The sequence below is a fragment of the Ovis aries genome, chromosome 19 (assembly GCF_016772045.2).
Source record: "Ovis aries strain OAR_USU_Benz2616 breed Rambouillet chromosome 19, ARS-UI_Ramb_v3.0, whole genome shotgun sequence".
In the NCBI taxonomy this organism is placed as follows: Eukaryota; Metazoa; Chordata; class Mammalia; order Artiodactyla; family Bovidae; genus Ovis; species Ovis aries.
In genome coordinates, this window is record NC_056072.1 from 13,753,125 (window position 1) to 13,765,392 (window position 12,268).

Consider the following 12,268-nt stretch of genomic DNA (forward strand, 5'->3'; position numbering starts at 1 on the left):
TGAACTGGACTGATGGTGGGATGATAATAATTTTAAATTATAATAGAAAACTCAGGATGACAGTCTCAGATGCCTCCAGGGCCAGTGAAGGATTTATGCCCCTTCCTGTGTGTGTGTGTTAGTCGCTTAGTTGTGTCCAACTGTTTGCAACCTCATGGATTGGAGCCTACCAGGCTCCTCTGTCCATGGAATTCTCCAGGCGAGAATACTGGAATGAGTTGCCATTGCCTTCTCCAGGGGATCTTCCTGACGCAGGGATCGAACCTGGGTCTCCTGCATTGCAGGCAGATTCTTTACCATCTGATCTATAGGGAAGTCCCGCTCTAAGAGACACCATCAAATAAGACCGTTCAGGCTCTGAATTTGGCTTTTGGTCTTGAGACTATGGCCTTTTAATAAAATCTCAATGATCAGAAAAGCTGTTTATGATATACTAAGTGAAAACAAAAGACTGCTAATTAGTATGATTTCATTTTACACAGACATATATGTGTATGTGTGTACACACATATACATGTATTATCTCTACACATATATGCAGAGAGGTACTTTTGCATGTCATATACATATATATGTGTGCATGTGCGAAACTTCTGGAAGAGTATGGAACGAGATCGAGGGTAACAAAAGGAGTAGATGACTCAAAGCTTAAGGATTTTCCCCTTTAAGATTTTCTAGAGCTATGGGGAAATCTGGAGCTTTTTAACAGAGATTGGCAACTGCTTAGGACAGAGGTCCCCTAGGAATAGTCTATGAAAAGAAACAGCAGCCACAAGTGTAGGGTCTGTGCCTGTGATTGTCATCACGCCCCAAATGATTTTTCCTAACCCTCAATCAGACTTCTGACAGACGTCAGTCCACACCCCTGGGCATGGCCTCCTGGCCCACAGGAATTGGAGCAATGTTGTGGGTGGTGGGTTGAAGACTGGTGGGGAGCAGGGGCGACCTGGCTGCAAACGAGCAAACCGTTCCCCACCCGCATGCTCTTCTGGCATGCATGGCTTGGGGCACCAGGACAGTCCTTTCTGGGCTCCAAAACAGGAAGAAATTCACTAAACACAACATCACCAGCGCAGGAGTGGAGAAGAGCCAAGAGCCCAGCCCTGTCCTGACCCGGACAGCAGCTGAGTAGTTAAGATCAGGACTAGGCACAGGATTTCCGAGGCAGAGGGAAAGCCCCACCTGCCTCAGGCATCCTCTGATGACTGTGAAATCATCTGAACACAGGCCTGGAGCCCCATTTTACGGATGAAGAAACTGAGGCCCAAGGAGGCTAAGTCCCTCAGTGAGCCCGTGTCAGGTGTCGGGTCTAGACTTGCCAGAGCCATGATCCTTAGCTTCCCATGCTCACCCATCATGGCACACGCCTCCCAGAAGAAGCTCAGATGGTGGTGAGATGGGTGGTGTAGCCATTGCTGCTGGTTCTCCTTGGGGACGATATCCACAGGTGAGTGGGGCTTTGGAAGTCATCCTTCTGAGACAGGATCTAGACTGACCATCCAGTTTATCAGCTGTGCCACTGACCTACACATCAGGCAGAAACTTCCCCCTGCCCGAGGCTACAGGGGTGTGTGTCTAGTGGCTATGCTGATGGTCGCTGTGCTCTCGCATTTCTGAAGCCTGTCCTGGACCACTGGTCTGCCTCTGCTCCAGTCCACTTGGTCTCTCATCATCCGGCAGCCCAGCCTGGGCTTGCTCATAGGACTGGACCGGTTTCCAAGAGAGAAAAATCTACACAGCCTCTTGAGTCCTAGCGCGATGCCACGTCTGCCACTTGCTGTTGGCTAAAACAGGTCATGAGGTCAACCCAGATACAGGAGGTAGGGGGAAAGGCTTCATCTCCTGATGGCAAGAGTTACAGGATCATTGCAAAGAGGCATGTGGTTATAGTGAGAGGAGTGATTGTTAGGGCAAATAATATAGCACAGCCAGCTTAACACCAGCCCAGTTAGTATCCGTGTCATGCTTTCCCAAGACGGTTCTCACCGCTGCCCTCCCCGTCCAGCTCAGGTTGCCACACACAGCCCGACCAGGGAGATGGTGACGGCCGGGCCTCACCCCATTTTCTGCACCCTGTATCTAATTGGCTGCTTCAATTCTTCCAGAAACTTTAGCCCTCTACATACACACCCAACTGATTAGGCTCAGACAACCCACTGCCTCTGCTTTGAAGGACCTGACCTCAGTTGAATCTCAATCTACTGGCTTGGCCGAAAAGTTCATTCCGGTTTTTCCATCAGACGTTAGGGATTAACAGACACAAAAGATAGTATTTTTATTTACTGAACGTAAAATAAATAAGCAATGAGGATTTACTGTATAACACAGGGAGGTATATTCAAAATCTTATAAAACCTATAATGGAATATAATCTGAATATTTATTTATATTGTATTTATAATATGTATAGTGGTGGTGGTTCAGTTGCTAAGTTGTGTCTGACTCTTGCGACCCCACGGACTGTAGCCCACCAGGTTCCTCTGTCCATGGGTTTCTCCAGGCGAGAATACTGGAGTGGGTTGCCATTTCTTTCTCCAACATATGTATATATGTATATATGTATATACATATAGTCTTATGTATATACTCGTGTATATATATATATATATGTATATATATGAGCTTCGATGATGGTTCAGGGAGTAATCTGCCTGCAATGCAGGAGATGCAGGTTTGATCCCTGGGTCGGAAAGATCCCCTGAAGGAGGGCATGGCAACCCACTCCAGTATTCTTGCCTGGAGAATCCCATGGACAGAGGAGCCTGGCAGGCTACAGTCCATAGGGTCACAGAGAGTCAGACATGACTGAGTGACTAACACAGTAAAAGAGAGTAAGGAGGTGCGCGTTGGCTCCCTGGCAGCGTTCACCCAGCACACCCTTCATTGAGATTCAGGAGTTATTTACCGCATTCCCACGGGTGCAGCGCCAGCTGGAGCCAAACTTGGTCATCGTTTCCTCAGCAATTGTGTATTGCATTCTAGCTGATGGTACATACAGCGATATAAATTGTTCACCAATAAACATGTCTCTTAAGAGCCTTATTTATCTTTGGGAAGCTTCATGAAATAATCATACAGATTCATCATGCCGTATTCTGCCCTTAGACTTTATAGGAGATTCCCCATTAACTTTAATGGGAAAGGTTGTTGGATGTCTTCTCCCCCTCCCTTAGCATAGATCAAGGTTAGTGTGTGGCTAATAAAAGACATATTTTTCAAGAGACCTACTGGGTCCTTTCTACCCACCTCCCCAGTGACTGCAAGAATGAGTTCTCCCAGGATGGTTTCTCTTGTTTTGCCTTCTTCACAGTGGAGTGACTTACCCTCCAGTCTTTTGACCTCAAGCCCCACTTCCCAATACCTATTGGCCTCATCCTGGGAAAATCTTCCTGCCTTAAAACTCCAGAATTCTTTGTCTCCTCCACCCAGTGTCTGTCCACCCACTGTTAACCACTGCCAACCTGTTCCCACCATGCTCACCTGAAACCGTGGCTAGCTTTCTTTGCTGTTGGTGTGCCCAGCTACTGGATGACGCTTCACCCTTGGTCTTCCTCCTTTCTGTACTCGTCCAAAGGATCTGATCCTTCAGGCTTCCTCCCTCGGTTGGAAGATGTCACTTTCTACCTTCTCATTTTCCACTGGTTCACTGATCTGTTTTGGAAGTAGCTCTTTTTATTATTATTATTTTGTTTGTCGGTCAGGTCTTAATTGTGGTTTGTGGATGCAGTAGTTGCGACATGTAGCCTTAGTTGCCCTAGGGCATGTGGGATCTTAGTTCCCCAACCAGGGATCGAACCCACATTCCCTGCATTGGAAGGTGGTTTCTTAACCACTAGACCACCAGGGGAGTCCCTGGAATTGGCTCTTATATTAGGGTAAAGGTTAAGCTATTGTACCAAAAAGACTCCTAAGAAACTGTGGCCCAAAAAGGATTGTTTTCTGTCCCAAATAACAGTCCTGGGGAAGTGGCAGGGGGCAGATCTGCTCCCCCAGTCACCTCAGAACCTCAGCGTCCTCCGTCTTATTCCATCACAGTTCTTGGCTCGCGGGCACAGCCAGGTCATCGGCATATCTGACATCAATGTTTGAGCTTGTGGGCTAGGAGAAGAGGGATGTCGTCTCTTGTGACTGGCCACCTCAAGAGGATACTTCTGCTCACCTGCCCACTTCCCATTCTCATCCCAGAGATGCATCGAGCTGCCCCACACCTACTGTGAATTCTGCTACTGTGTGTGAGAATGGGGGACGGTGAACGCTTGTGTGTCTCCAGCGCTCTCCCGTACGTCTGTACATGGTTGCCCCAAATCAAACATGGTTGAAACAAAACGTTTCCTCGGAATAAGATACATGAAAAAGAAAGAAGTATACACCAAAGAGCTGAGCGGTGGTCTCTGCCACCATGCCTCAAATCTTCCTAAACTGAAACACTTTCTTTAAAGTTAACATAGGACATGACCGTCGTAGAAAGAGATCGTCCTTGGCTTCTTTCTCACATACAGCAGACCTGAACCATCAGCAGATACTGTGGATTCTTCTTGGACTGTGCGTTTGGAATCTAATACACCGTCCTTCACCTCCACTACCAATCCAGCCATCAGCTTTCTCCTGGATGATATATAGAGCCTACTAATGATTGGAATTCTGCATTTATACACTCAACATAGCAGCCAGAGTGGTCCTTTTGGAACAAATCAGAACATGTCACATCTCAGCTCAAAATTACCCAGTGAGTCCCATCTCGAATCAGGAGTAAAAGCCAAAATATTTATAGTGACCTACAAGGCCAACATCTGATCTTATCTCTCACCAGCCTGCCCCACCCTTCTGCTGCTGCCCAGACCCTCCAGGTCTGTTTCAGCTTCACTGGCTTCCTTGCTGTTTCTAAAACAGGCCGACCACACCTTGTGTCGGGGCTTTGCACTTGGCTTCCCTCTGCCTGGTATGCCTTTCCCCCAGGTGCACACTGGGCTCCTCCCTCACCTCCTGCAGGACCAATGTCACCTTCTCAGTGAGATTTTCCCCTGACTAACCCACGCAAAATGGCAACACCGTATCCAGTTTTGTGCTGAGAAAAGTTTATCTAGCCCTTTACTGTGGCTTTACCTTTACTTCCCTGGTGGCTCAGAGGGTGAAGCGTCTGCCTGCAATGCTGGAGACCCGGGTTTGATCCCTGGGGTGGGAAGATCCCCTGGAGAAGGAAATGGCAACCCACTCCAGTATTCTTGCCTGGAGAATCCCATGTACGGAGGAGCTGGTCCATGTCCTGCTGGTCCAGGACCCTGCTACAGTCCCTGGGGTCATAAAGAGTTGGACACAACTGAGCGATTTCACTTTCTTTTTTTTTTTTTACAGTGCTTTAGTTTTTGTTTCTTTAGCTCTTATCACTACCTGCTATCTTACCTGTTTACTCGCTTGCTTGTTAATAGTGTGTGTGCCCCAGTAAACTGTGAGTGAGATGAGGGCAGAGGTTACATTTTCACTGTCATGTCTCTACTATCCAGAATACCTTAAGCACTCACTAACTTGGGGGGGAATGAATGGGTAGATAAATGAAATGGCAAAAGATGTAGACAACTCCCACGAGAGAAAGCACATCATAATCAAGCGTATGGGTGAATGTTCCTTCCCACTTGCACTAATTGTCTACATCAGTGCTTACTATCAGGAGAGGGTGGGATGCTGTCCAGACAGCATGGAACAGTGATTCCTTAATTGAAACAATTGGAGGGGTTGACGAGACAGAAAATGTGCCATGCTAGGAGGTTCTGGAAGAGAATCAAATCTGGCAGGTGCCAGGGACAGGCAAGAAGATTCTTCCCAGCTGTAAGAGTCAGTGAAAACAAGGGCTTCCCTGGTGGCTCAGTGGTAAAGAATCTGCCTGTCAGTGCAGGAGACAAGGGTTTGATCCCTGATTGGGGAAGATTCCACATGCAACAAAGCCCATGTGCCACAACTATTGAGCTCTAGAGCCAGGGAACTGCAGCTGCTGGGCCCTCACGCCCTAGAGCCTGCACCCCGCAACGAGAGAAGCTGCCACGATGAGACGCCCGCGCACCGCTGCTAGCGAGCAGGCCCTCGTCATGCAACTAGAGAAAAGCCCTCGCCACAGCAAAGCCCAGCACAGCCAAAAATAAATAAATAAAATCATTCAATAAAAAAAAGAGAGAATCAGTGAAAACAGATTCAGGGTTAAGTTGGGGGCTGTAGGGATGTCTTAGAAGGTTAAGGCCAACAGGGCATGGTGGATTGCTAGAGCTTCTTGGACTGAAGGGTCGCAGAGAGGAAGACAGTAACAACCCAAGAAACGTAACTGAAGCAGATTTAGGGTACTGTAAAAATGAATAACACAAATTTGCATTGCAGTCGCCAGTGTGAGAGAAATTGGAAAGACAGTGGTACCATCACATACGGCTGGTGACATAAATTAGTTCAGTCCTTCTGGAAGATGATATGTATTAAGAAGGAAAAAAAAGTGTATACCTTTCATTCCAGTAGACTCATCTCCTGTATTTTATCCTAAGGAAGAATTTAATAGAAGAAACTAACTATAAATACAAAGACATTCACACAGCAGTCACCATCATAGCCAAACACTGAAAATGATCCAAATGCTCATTAAGAGGGAATGACTAAATAAATGATGGTCTAGTAACTCGGTGGAATATCTGTCGTAAAGCTCTAAAAATTAATTATGAAATCATAGAGCAACGCTAATGATGCTCATGACATAATGTCGAATAAAAACCAAACTACAAGTTGCAGACTGCTGGCTGCAGATCTTTGAAACTGTATGAACCGCATGGCTAGGACTGAAGGAGAATATGCAAAAATAATTGTGTGTACGGGAAGGGGATTTTATTCTTTCTCTAAAGCTGACTTTAATTACTATAATTTGATACCAATAAGCTTTGATAAAAGAAAATCAGTTTTACATTAAAATGGAGGGAAGACACTTCTCTTGGTGGCCAGCCAACTACTCCTGTCCCGTGGAATCCACTAGAGCCAGGCGTCACTGAAGAACATGGGGAGGCAGCCCTTCTGCCCAGAGCACCGTCCAGCCTGGCCACAGTGAGCACTTGACCTGTCTTACCAACTGGGTCTAGGGCAGAGAACCACTGGGATGCTGAGTTTGGATGCCCGCTTGGGGTTCCTGTGGTTGTTCGGCATTTCCTGCCTGTGAACAAGGAGATCTGCTGGAGACATGAACTTCACGAGGATGCTTCCTGCCTTCCGGGCTAAACACTGAGCAGCAGCCCCAGGCTTCAAGGCCAGGGTGGGGAAGACCCAGCCTTCCTGAGTTAGCAGCTGAGTAACCTTCTGCCACCAGAGGAGAGCTGGGGGCTTCTAGCAGTCATTTAATTAGTCTCCGAGCCCACGGGCACCTTGCTCTCAGTTCGACCGTAGTGTAAGAGCCAAAGGGGCGTCCTGTCTGCCTTTTACAACTTGTCTCCTTTAATAGCTCACTTTTCCAGACTCCTCCACACCCCGCGATGAGAGCCACATTGTCTCACAGAGACAACACTCGTCCAGGTCAGATCCATCTGTTGCCTAGACTCTGGGCAAAGCCACACTGACTTCCCTGCTGGCTCAACTGGTAAAGAATCTGCCTGCAACGCGAGAGACCTGGATTTGATCCCTGGTCAAAGATCCGCTGGAGAAGGAAAAGGCTACCCACTCCAGTATTCTAGCCTGGAGAATTCCATGGACTGTATAGTCCATGGAGTCACAAAGAGTCGGACATGACTGAGTGACTTTCTCAGCAGCAGCAGCCATAAAAATAGCTGTCAGCGTTTGCCCAAATCTTCTCCACAGAAAAATACTCTGACCTCCTGCAATCATGCTCACCTGAAAAGCAAAGTGGTGTCCCACGGCTTGAGCCACCTGCAGTTCCTACTAGGTTAATGGTTTTCTGCAACACTGCTGTCTTACCATCCAGCCTTCCATTCTTCCTGTAAACCGAAGCAGAAAGTAATCACGTATCACCATTGCCTGAGCTGCTGTGTTTTCCAAGGCACTGCCTTAAACTCCACCCACCCATTTAATCTTCACAACAGTTCTATGTAGGACATACTGTTATGATCCCCATTTAACAGATGAGAAAACTGAGGCAGAGCCAACTGAGTAACTGGGCCAAGGTCACACTGCAACTGGCAGAACTGGAATTTGCACCACTTGGATTCCCTTCCGGGAACTGCTCACATCACTACTTCTCAGCCTTCCTCCACAGAATTACTGACACTCCAGAGGAAGAGCACAGCTTTCAGGATAGAAGAGCCTCCAGGATTCAGTTTGCCTTCTAAAGTATTTCTGAGTTATTGAGAATTCACTTAAACACAACCATTAAGTCCCACTGATGGTCTGCCTGCTTCAGGGGAGGCTAAACAGCTTCCAGCAATGTCTCAGCTCAGCAAAGTTTTTTGTTAATAATGAGTCTCAAATCTAGCCCCATGCTCTGAGAAGAACGTTTTTTGGGGGGAGGGGGGCGGTTCTCAAACTGAAAGAGAAGTTTGGCTGTGAACATTAAACTTCTTTCTTTTTTATTATCTACGTATTTGGTTGCACCGGGTCTTAGCTGCAGCAGGTGGGATCTGGTTCCCTGGCCAGGGATCGAACCCAGGCCCCCTGCACTGGGAGCCTGGAGTCTTAGCCACTGGACCACCAGGCAAGTCCTTAAACTTCTTTTAAAAAATTAAGACCTTCAGTTTTAATATTTTTATTGGAGTATAGCTGATTTACAGTGTTGTGTTAATTTCTACTCTATGGGAAAGTGATTCAGTTATACACATATGCAGATTTTTAAAAAATATTCTCTTCCACTATCGTTTATCATAGGATATTTCTTACTGGAATACAATTGCTTTACAATGTTCTGTTATATCGTGAAGTGAAGTGAAGTCACTCAGTCGTGTCCGACTCTTTGCGACCCCATGGACAGTAGCCTACCAGGCTCCGCCATCCATGGGCTTTTCCAGGCAAGAATACTAGAGTGGGTTGCCATTTCCTTCTCTAGGGGACCTTCCCAACCCAGGGATCGAACCCGGGTCTCCTACACTGCAGACAGACGCTTTACCGTCTGAGCCACCAGGGAAGCCCCTGTTATATCATAGATATTGCATACAGTTCACTGTGCTATATAGCAGGACTTTGTTGTTTATCCATTCTGTGTGTAAAAACTTCACATCTGCCAACCCCAACCTCCCACTCCATCCCTCCCCCAACCTCCTCCCCCTTGGCACCCGCAAGTCTGTGCTCTATATATGTGAATCTGTTTTTGTTTCATAGATAGGTCATTTGTGTCATGTTTTACATTCTGCATAAAAGTGATAGCATGCGGTATTTCTCTTTCTTTCTCTTTCTGACTTACTTCACTTACTGTGATCATCTCTAGTTGCATCCATGTTGCTGCCAATGGCATTGTTTCATTCTTTTCTACAGCTGAGTATTTTCCAAAGTATGTATGTAACACATCTTCTTTAGCCATTAATTTGCTGGTGGACGTTGAGGTGGCTTCCACATCTTGGGTATTGTGGACACTGCTGCCGTGAACATAGGGGTGCGTGTGTCTTTTTGTATTATAGTTTTGTCTGGGTATGTGCCCAGGTGTGGGATAGCTGGATCGTATGGTTACTCTGTTTTTAGTTTTCTGAGGAACTGTTTTCCATAGAGACTGTACCAACTTACATTTGGGATGGAGTCTTTCCCTTCAGCAGGTGGAAGGGGTATATGAAATTATGGGAGTGATACACGGGTCTCACTTTCACTGTAACTTACACTTATAACCACAGGCTGGTAAGGAAGGAAGAATACCCAGTTTCAGTCCCCAAAAAACAAAACCAATCATAAAATTTCCTGTTCAAAGACCTCTGCTCTTTCCCAGTAACTGGGAGATCAAGCTGTGGTTCTCCCACTTCACACCCAGAGCCCTGTCTGGTCCGACTGCTCCTCCTTCCCCAGCCTCAGCTCATGAGGACTGCACCCCCTCACCACAGGCCACAGTACTCCGTTTAGCCATCACCTCTGTGCTTGTGCCCCCTGCACCCTCACCAGAAAGGCCGCTTTGCCTTTCTCTGGCCTACTACTTATTTTCTAAGACCTATTAAGCTGCTCACTCTAGTACTCTTGCCTGGAGAATCCCATGGATGGAGGAGCCTGGTGGGCTGCAGTCCATGGGGTGGCCAGGAGTCGGACACGACTGAGTGACTTCACTTTCACTTTTCACTTTCATGCATTGGAGAAGGCAATGGCACCCCACTCCAGGACTCTTGCCTGGAGAATCCCAGGGACGGGGGAGCCTGGTGCGCTGCCGTCTACGGGGTCGCAGAGTCGGAAACGACTGAAGCGACTTAGCAGCAGCAGCAGCATTAAGCTGCTACACCTCTCTAGCTCACTTCTCTTATCTCACCTTCTGCTTCCTGCTCCCCAGTTAGTCATCCTTTCCTTTGAGCTCCAGGATACACCGTGTTCAGTTTTGTTTAAACTATCACTGCATGATGTTATAATTGTTGGTTGCCATCCCTGTCTCCCTTACTCTAGCAGGAGCAACCGGAAGACAGCCACGCCTCTCTCATCCTTATCTCTCAGACCCCTTCCTACCTCCTTTCCTCAGGGCTCTTGAGTCAAGCCCTGTAATCATATGGGGAGGAGTCTTAAATCTGTAGGTAACGTAATGAATAAGAGGAAGTTTTTAGAAAGCTAGATGACAGTAGATATTTTTGGAAGGTGAGGCACAAAATGCTGTGTGCTAAGTGACTCAAGGACCAGGGATCCATGAAATGATCTGGAGTGGTGGTACCTGGAATGCAGGGGACTGTCTCTGACTGCTCTGAAATCAAGGCTTCCATTGGCCCTGATTCTTGTGTTCCTACATACAAGGTTGAGTTTGTACTTGTAATCCCTTCCCAAGGAGACTGTAACTGTCACAGTTTCCCTAAATGATCCACAGGGGCAGCCCCCTCTTAGCATAGAGAGTAGTTGTTCATTCAAAAGACTGGGAGAATTGGAAAATATAATTGGCTGGGTTGGGTCCCCCGTGGGTCCCCTGGCCTTGACTGGTCTCTGCTGGTCTCCCCTGGTCTCTGCTGTCCTTGTGCGGCCCTCAGTCCCTGCTCCCGTAGCACTCCACCCCTCTCCCCTCCCTGCACCTCCTCACTCTCCTCTGCAGGATCACTCCCTGGGCCAGCTGGTCTGCCCTCTCTGACCACATGATAAAGGACAGTGTTCACAGCACCTGCAGTTTCGACGATGCAGGTTGCTCTTCTGAGTCATCTGTCCCCGTGTTATCAAACACACCACATTCTGAGAGCTTGCTTCTAAAAGTGTCGCTGGCTATTCACGTTTCTGAAAGGCTCCTCTTGCAGGTTTATTTCAGGATAGACATCTGGCCTTCTGGCAGAAAGGTTCTCTTCATATTTTAATAGGGTTTGACACAGAAGCTTCAAGAAAAGAGATAGGAGTTGGCCTATTCGATCTACCCCAGGATATTTGCCTCTCTTGAAATAATTCATCTCTGGAAAGCAGCCAGGAATATCAGTGGAGACTTGCCCACTTGGATTCCATGGGGCCAAAATGCCTTCATTTCCTGTTTCGGTTTGAGGCTGAGATCACCAGCTTCACTTAAACAGAGGTGAACCATCACGGTCCTTCAGGCAGAAATCCTCCCTTAACTTGGAAGGCAGGAGCCACTTAGGAGTATTTGTGTCTTAAGCACGTCGCCTCCGAGGAATGATCCACAATGTCTTTATGAACCCCTCTCCCCCGCCGTGTTTCTGAGCTTCACTAGGACGTATGTTCTAGCAGTAACTCACTGTAGAACATTCGTGTGTGCTGTTCATGGTTCTTCACGTGCGCTACCCACGTGTGCTGTGAAGGTGTTAGTTACTCAGTCGTGTCTGACTCTTTCAGCCCCAGTGACTGTAGCCCACCAGGCTCCTCTGTCCATGGGATTCTCCAAGCGTGGAGTGAGTAGCCATTCCTCTCTCCATTCCCATCTGCCACATTGCAGGCCGATTCTTTACCGTCTGAGCCACCAGGGAAACCCACCCATAAGTCACAACAAGAGACTACCTCTGTACTCTGTGAATCGGTAGCCACCTGCCACGTGTGCCTATCTAAACTTAAGTGAACTAAGGTTACAAATGCAGATTCTTGTCTTTACTCATCACACATCAAGGGCTCAGTAGCCACACGTGTCTGGTGGCTGCTACGTCAGTGTGTGTCAGAGAAATCTCCTATAATGGCAGAAAGTTCTCGTGGATGTTTCCCAAACTAC